Source organism: Bombina bombina, chromosome 3 (assembly GCF_027579735.1).
Source record: "Bombina bombina isolate aBomBom1 chromosome 3, aBomBom1.pri, whole genome shotgun sequence".
NCBI classification, from domain to species: Eukaryota; Metazoa; Chordata; class Amphibia; order Anura; family Bombinatoridae; genus Bombina; species Bombina bombina.
Window position 1 is genome coordinate 1,240,944,058 of NC_069501.1, and position 9,084 is coordinate 1,240,953,141.

Genomic DNA, 9,084 nt, shown 5'->3' on the forward strand with positions numbered 1-9,084 from the left:
AAAAACCTACACTAATCCTGATGAACTATAATTGGAATTTTGGACTGTAATTAGAAGTCGATCACACTCCTTAAGAAAAACGTATCTAATGATTTTATATAAAACCCTACACTAATCCTGATTAACTATAATTGGAATTTTGGACTGTAATTAGGGGTCGATCACACTCCTTAAGAAAAACGTATCTAATGATTTTCAACAGAAAAACAAGATTCTATGGGGATTTTTGAAGACAAAACTTTTCTAAAGGATTGTGACCAACCCCTAAATTAGTAAAATTGCCTGAATTATATATAGAATATTTGTCACCAACATCTTATGATTTATTAAATGTTCAAATTGCTATGGGTTAATGACATTTTCACCTGCTTTGCACTAATCTTCTTAGAAGGAAGTTATGACAGCCAATGAGAAATGACTACATCATCAAACACTTTCACAATGTTGTACCTTAAACAATACCGTTTAAGATGAATTTTAGCTGCAGCTACTAAGGGGAACAGCTAATATAGAACAGAATTTAAAAAAAGATTTTAGTGTTTGATGTCAAATAAAATATATATATTTATTTTATTGTGACGAGTGGTGAGTAAAGGACAGCGAAGAAGAGTGACTGGGAAAGTTTCATGTCATAGAATTAGAAGTGTGCTTCCTCTATAAATTCTGCTGCTCTAGGCACAGACCTAGTTGATCTTTGTGAAAATACACCCCTGAGTATATCCATCCTGGGTTAGAGCTTAGAGAGTCAGAAGCCAGTAGGCCAATCATTTCTAGAACAGCTTAAATACTGCTTTAAAGATGATCAGTTGAGATCATCCAATCTCTGTATGATCCTTGATAACTTAGATCTAATATGTCACACTAACAGGGCTGTATGGAAGCTGGCAAGGTTATTGACCAGCATATATTTTGTAGATGGTATTCAGTCATCTGAAGAGCTTGGTGGTGGAATGTCACAGTCTATGGTGCATATCTATCAAGCTCCGGATAGAGCTTGAGGCCCTGTGTTTCTGGCGAGCCTGCAGGCTCGCCAGAAACACCAGTTATGAAGCAGCGGTCTGAAGACCGCTGCTCCATAACCTGTCAGCCTGCTCTGAGCAGGCGGACAGACATCGCCGCAATTTAACCCGATCGAGTACGATCGGGTTGATTGACACACCCCTGCTGGTGGCCGATTGGCCGCGATTCTGCAGGGGGTGGCGTTGCACCAGCGGCTCTTGTGAGCTGCTGGTGCAATGCTGATTACGGAGAGCGTATTGCTCTCCGTATTCAGCGAGGTCTGGCGGACCTGATCCGCACTGTTGGATCAGGTCCGCCAGACTTTGATAAATAGAGGCCTATATATTCTAAGGTTCTGTGCCATTTACTAGAAGATATGTCCTGTCAGTTGCCACCATGTGGCTCTCAGAACACTAAAGAGTATGAGACGCTTTATAGGAACTGCTACTGTTTTGCTCAATTTATGTTACAATCCAGTATCCATAATAAATGGTTCTTACCCATTCCCTGAAAGAACTCAAACTAATACATCCTCGGTGCTCTTGTATCTTTTACATGCTTGAGGCCAACCATAAAGGGCAGTTAATGGTTAATGCCTTTATCATACATTTGTCATGTGAGTTACATTGTGTTTTTACACTGAACACAAAGGGGTCAATCACAATCCAATAGAAAAAAATGTATCTAATGGTTTTAACTGAAAATCATCATTAATGTCTATAAAGATTTTTGTACATAAATAATTTTATATGTTTTTTTTCTAAATGATTGTTTTCTACCCCAAAATTAGCAGTATTGAATAGGATGTCATAGCAAAAATAAAACACAAATTTTGTTTAAAAAAAAAAAGCTGTACATTGATATTAAAAAAAAAAGAAATGACGCTTAAATTCAGAAGAAAATGCTTATGTAAAATTATTTTTTTATTTAAAAAAGTTTAAATGAAAAGGGAGAGAATATAAGGATGCATATATCCTTACTGAAGTATTAAAAAAGATGACTTTATTATGTGTATTAAAAATATGTGTACACTGGACTATGTGCAATTTTAGGACCACCCTATTTACATTCACAAGCATACTCTTATTTTCCCACCTTATTTTAATACACATAATAAAGTATTATTTTAATTACTTTAATAAGGGTTTGTTCCTAGAAATCTTTACATTTTTTTCTCTTTCCTTTTTGTGTTAGTTTAAAAATATGATGTCAACCAATAGGAGGGCTGCTTTTTTTCAACAACGTTTGTAGCTAAACGTCCTGATAGAAACTTATTGGGTTATGTCATAAATATTTAACAGGGGCAAATTAAGGATGTGTAAATGTGCTTTCAGATCTTAATTATGACAGTATTTTTTATTATAAACATTTTTATTATTATTATAAAGTACTAATCTCAAAGAATCCACTCCACTCACTGCCTGAAAAAAATATATTAACCTGACTGTCCCACTTTTCAATTAAATGGAATTGTATTTTTTTTTTTTTTTTTTTTTATTATTTTGCCCCCCAAAATGATTGTGTGCTGCCCCTTCTGTCCCAATTGAGTAGCCTCCACTGAAAACACTAATAGTTTGTTAATTTCTGTAAATGATGCAGCAGAGTTGTTTAATTACTTTTTTGACCTACTATAACTCCCATAGTGCTAGCTACTTTTTTTGTGGTTATGTTATCATTATAAATAAAAGCTCCTGGAGCTCAGTCCTCCCAGGGGGTCGCCAGTCGGAGGCTAAATTCTGGTCTGGCACTGAGTTCCAGGAGCCCGGATAGACTGAGCAGGTTTTGCCAGTCCTCTGGTGGTCGGCTGCCGCCGGCGGTCGGGGGCTCAATTCCAGTTCGGCACTGTGTTTTAGGAGCCTGGATAGGCCGAGCAGTTTTTGCCGGTCCTCAACGTTTTAGCACATCTCTGTGACAAATTATTTAAACATTGATGATAACTTTAGCGACATAGCTATATAGTTTTAATAATGTTTATTACCTATAGTATAGTTTATTATAGTTAGTAATTTTTTTACATTAGGCAGTTAGATGGGCGTTATTGGTGAATGTAGTTTATTCATGACATCAAGATCGATATGTTCAGAATAGCAAAGTGCAGATTGCGAGGAGGGTAGCCAGCATGTTTGTCTCGGCAGCTGATAGCCTGAGATAGTTAGTGTAGTTGTAGTAAAACTTAGGTCCCCATGGCAATATTTGAAGTGTGCCTACACTGAAACTAATTTTAGTTTCAGTGAGCGCACTGTTTGTGCCAAGTAAGCACACTTCAAATAGGGTCCTCCTCCGCAGTAAAAGGCCGACAAGCGGCGATGTAGTCGATGTGGGCAGTGACGTCACTCTACTATTGACTTCTATGGGAGCGACAACGCTGCTCACTGTCATTGTTGGACACCTCCCTTTTTTAACATTCAGATACAGCGTCAAGCTGCAATGCCAACAAAGCAATTGATACAGTTTCCAGGAGGTCCATCAAAGTTTTGAACATCGGGCCTTTGTCTCAATTTGTATTATGACCATAGGGAGGTCTCCATAAGGGTGATGGGGTAAACCAGACATGGACTCCTTGACAGGTGTGCTTCGAGGAATATGGCGGCACCTCACTGACGAGACACAGAATTATGAAATGATCGTCTGGGATTGTCATGTTCCTTGTTCAGAGGAGAATTGCCTGGTATTTCGGGGGCTGGACTGACTTTAGCAGCAGGATCAGACTGATATACTTCAAGAAAGTTTTCCTCTGTGAAAAGCACAATTGGGCTAAAAGAGGCTGCTTCTGGGTGGTAACAATCTTCTGAGCTGCTGTTCATTCCTGGTAGAGTGTTTCTCTCTTTGTCTATATCTGTAAAAAGCTGTCTAGAAAATGTCACTTGAGCATCTCTATGTAAAAAAGGGAAGATATTGTACTGCAAAATGTCTTTATCTCACTAGTAAGTGATTTGTGATCAGTTATTCTTCAGCTACTGTTATTACTGTCATCAGCATGCTGAAAAAAATGTCAACAAGCATCATCAGCTCACATTTCACTTTACTGTGATCTTGTGGGATTTCAACTGTAATCTCATGAGATTTCATAGTAAACCCCATAAAAGGACATGATTCAGATTCAGAGCGTTGGTTTTCAAACTGTGGGGCGCCGCCACCCTAGGGGGGCGCTAGAGCAGTTTAGGGTAGGCGCAGGAGTAGGAGCAATAATTAGTGGGGTTTTTTTTTAACTTTTAACGTTTTTTTTTTTTTATTTAAGACCTCCGGAGCAGGAACTCTTGAGACAGAGTAGCACACTACTTAGGTGCAGCGGTAGAAATTATAATAGCATGTGATCAGGGAGTCTAGGCCTAGTGGAGCCTCTGGAAATTTCCATCAAGCACTAAACTACCTCACTGTTACTATGTGAGTGTTTTGTACCCTAGGGTGTGTCCTTCCTGGACAGAGCAACTCCGCTCACAATAGCTGGTTTATCAATAACTAATAGGACCGGCTGGCGTCTGCTGGCATCTGAGAGATCGGTAGCTACAGAGATCAAGTGGCTGGGGCAAGCAGCTGAAATGCAACCAGCAAGTGGCAGCAGCAATCTGAATGTGACTTCCCTCTCTGGGCTACTGGTGAACAACTGAGAGATGCAAATCTAATTGATATGTTACTTTGAGAGTAGGCTGCCAGTGAGTGTGTGCTCTATATGTGGTTCCTGGGTGAGTGATTGAGAATATATTACTAGTGGGATTACTTAATCTGTGGGTAGATAATGACTGCAGGTTGTCTGTAGGAGATCCCTCAATGCACAAGATTTGCAAGTCCAGCTATCAGTAAGCAACTCTTCCCTGGCAGCATAGTTGACAGTTCATTATAGGACTGAAATCTCCCTCTGTGTGAGTTGTTGTGTGTAGTGTCAGCTTCTTGTGTATACTGTCTATAAGTGAAATCTCCCTCTGTGAGTTGTTGTGTGTAGTGTCAGCTTCTTGTGTATACTGTCTATAAGTGAAATCTCCCTCTGTGAGTTGTTGTGTGTAGTGTCAGCTTCTTGTGTAGACTGTCTATAAGTGAAATCTCTCTGTGTGAGTTGTTGTGTGTAGTGTCAGCTTCTTGTGTAGACTGTCTATAAGTGAAATCTCTGTGTGAGTTGTTGTGTGTAGTGTCAGCTTCTTGTGTATACTGTCTATAAGTGAAATCTCCCTGTGTGAGTTTTTGTGTGTAGTGTCAGCTTCTTGTGTATACTGTCTATAAGTGAAATCTCTCTGTGAGTTGTTGTGTGTAGTGTCAGCTTCTTGTGTATACTGTCTATAAGTGAAATCTCTCTGTGAGTTGTTGTGTGTAGTGTCAGCTTCTTGTGTATACTGTCTATAAGTGAAATCTCTGTGTGAGTTGTTGTGTGTAGTGTCAGCTTCTTGTGTATACTGTCTATAAGTGAAATCTCCCTGTGTGAGTTGTTGTGTGTAGTGTCAGCTTCTTGTGTAGACTGTCTATAAGTGAAATCTCCCTGTGTGAGTTGTTGTGTGTAGTGTCAGCTTCTTGTGTATACTGTCTATAAGTGAAATCTCTCTGTGAGTTGTTGTGTGTAGTGTCAGCTTCTTGTGTATACTGTCTATAAGTGAAATCTCTGTGTGAGTTGTTGTGTGTAGTGTCAGCTTCTTGTGTATACTGTCTATAAGTGAAATCTCCCTGTGTGAGTTGTTGTGTGTAGTGTCAGCTTCTTGTGTGTAGTTTCAGCTTCTTGTGTAGACTGTCTATAAGTGAAATCTCTCTCTGTGTGTGATTATTCCTGTGTGACTGCTTATTATTTGAACTACAATTCTTAAAGTAGTTTGCTGGCTAGTGATTGTTCAGTGTGCATATGACAGCACTCTGTGTACTGAGCTGATTAATGACAGATATCAGACAGTCCTGTTTATAAGTCAGCAGGCAGCATTAGAGTCCCTTCAAAGAAGGCTAAGTTGTCTTGAATAATTTGCAAAAAAAGTCTGCAGGGCAGCATTAGAGTCCTATTCATTTTCAAAATGCATTAATCAGAGCTGTTTTGATATGAGTTTCATAAATGCCTAATTCATATCATTCATATCTGGCTGATTAATTTTGCAAATGACTCAATAGGACTCTGATGTACGTAATAGCACACATTAGTAAGCCTGAGAGGATTTGTAAAAAAATGTTATAACATCTATTGTGTGTGTGGGGGGGGGGGACTCATCATTAAAGTTTCGCGAAAGGGGAGGCCCACTATCTAAGACTTTGAAAAACCCTGAGATAGAGAATGCAATTTTAAACAACTTTCTAATTCACTTATTTTATCTAGAATGCTTCATACATCTGATATCCTTTGTTGAAAAGCATACCTATGTAGGCTCAGAGCTGGGAGCTAACTGTTGATTGGTGGGTGCACACATATGCCTCTTGTGATTGGCTTACCAATGTTTTCAGCTCCCTCCCTGTAGTGCATTGCTGCTTGTGATAACTAAGCCTATCCACCCAGCCGTCACTATGGGGAGATTGTGGGTATGAAGGGGTTAATAGCATTCAGCTTCTGGTTCCCTTAAACCTTTAACTCTACAAAGGACTTAAAGGGACACCAAATTATCGCCCAAATAATGGCTACACCACCCCAGATTACTACGCCTACCACCACCAAGAGTTTTGAATAAGGTTGTCTTGGAAACCCAATAACTCACACAATTAACAATTATGTAACGTGCCTTTAACCTTGTCTCTTCAGATTGTGAATTCAGATATTAGAGCCCAAAGACAGAATTAGATTATTTATATGTTTAATAACAAAAGACAAATACAAGTTTAACAGTGGCCCATTACAAAAACATACAAAATAACAAGTTATATTCAAAGGTACAGTTCTTTAAAATAAAATAGGACATACAATAAAATTCCTTTAGGTATGCAGAGAACCTCATTCTGATGTTACTGCTTGTTGTCCCAGGCAAGTTCTGAATACTTTTTCTGTTACATTCAATTATATCTCAGTCTCCCTTTGTCTTGTTAAGACCACCGCCCTTGTGATAATTTTCGACTATCTGAAACTTTTCTTGCAAGGCAAACCATGGAACCAAGAGAATGGGGGAGGGGGTCTTTTCTTTAACACACACACAGATCTTACAAGAAGAAAGGACAGTTCAGGTTAACCCTGGCAATGCTGAGACCACAATACCACCTCTGCTGGGTAGCTAATCCAGATATTAACTACTCCTCATGAGTGCTCCTTCAAGAAAGGATACCAAGAAAAAAAAAGCAAAAATTATACCATAAGTAAACTGGAAAGTTGTTTACAAATGTATGCTCTATCTGAATCATGACAAAAACCTTTTTGGCTTTCTTGTCCCTTTAAGTGAGGAAGGATTTGATGTGACCGTGCTTGCACATGCCAGATACAACCTCCTTTTATTATCTAAAATGTTTAGTCATACATAAAGAAACAACTTTTCAAAATACTTTAATTATTTTTTGCGTCCTTTTATATAAATTGAGTTTTTTCTAATTCTTAGAATTTGAGATGCAACCTGTTGACTTCACAAGGCTAACCCTGATGCATATGCTTCCCTAATAAGCTTTAAATCAAAACTATCACAACCTTACTCTGCCACAAGATATCAATTTCCCAACAAAGGCAACATTAACAAAAGATAATGGGCTCCATTTATGAAGCAGCGGATACTGCTTCGGAGCCCTATCATTTCATGCTCACCTGAAACGTAAGTTATGAAGCAGCGGTCACAAGGCGGCTGCTCCTTAACTTGTCCGCCATCTTTTAGGTGTCGAATTAAAATCATCCTGTTATGATCACGATGATTGACAGCCCCTGCTAGCAGCCCATTGGCGGCCAGTGAGCAGGGGACTTTGTTGCACAAGCAGTTCACTAGAAATTTGTGCAATGATAAATGCGGACAGCGTATGCTGTCGGCATTTAGCGAAGTTGAGCGGACTATAGCGCATCATGTCCGCTTGACATTTAGTAAATTTACCCCAATGTCTCTTGATCATCTACACCAGGAACAAAGCACATAAAAAACAGATTTGTCTCTCTCCGCAACTTGTCCCCTGCTCACAAGTCACATTAGGGTGGATGATCTCAAACAATTTCATACACGCTCATGTTTAGCCCATTTTATGATAAAAAAAACAGTTACACTTTGTATTTTGTACTTATAAGTACAATTTTTAAGAGTTTTTTGCACATCCAGTTTAATTAAATTTTGATTTACGCTGTACAGATTTAAAATGATTTATTCCTGTGTAATTTACAAACTAGTTTTATGTTTTTGATAAAATACAATTTTTTGTGAACAATTTTGTTATGATTTCTTGATGCACCTTAGCATTACAATTTTTACCTGTGTATTTATGTGTGAATGGTTCAATAATTTGTTTTAAAATATTTTTTTAATTACGATTTTCATTGTGCACTATTGTAATGTATGCATTTCCTTCCCATAAAAAATTCAGTATACTCCCCTTAGCGAGACACCCTGTTTTGAGCATAACAAGTGGCTTTATATAATTCCACCAGGGAATTACAAGGACTAGCGAGCATTCTTAAATAATCTCGCCAGTCCAGTGATTTCCCTTATAGTGGCTTAATGAGGTTGAGTACAAGTGTGTGTTTTTACATTTGGATATTAAGGTGTTTTTTTTTTAATTAAAATATGGTTTTAATGTCACTTAATATCTGGTAAATATTGGTTTTGATATACAGTATGTACAGATTTCCCAACTATCAATATATTGTAGATATATTTTTTTATTTTTTTCATGTCATTTAACTTATGAGGATGTGTTCAGTATCTTTTTTATATGGCACAATTCAATCATCATTAAAAAGGACCATCTCCATTGTTGTCATCGGAAGTGCCATCTTGTATTATAGGTCCGTGGTTGGAAACATTACATTATATCATCTGTTTGTAATCATTCATTCTGTGGGTGTTGAGCATTTATGAAGTTCTTGAGAGAGCTCATTAAATGCAGAACCTTTACAGTGTAAACAGTGGATCTAGTGAGCCAGCCAGAGCAGGCAGTAGGATACAACTATCCACAAACAGACCCAGAGCCCTCCAGTTGATCAAGAGGCAAGGCAACTGGCCAGAAACCAGG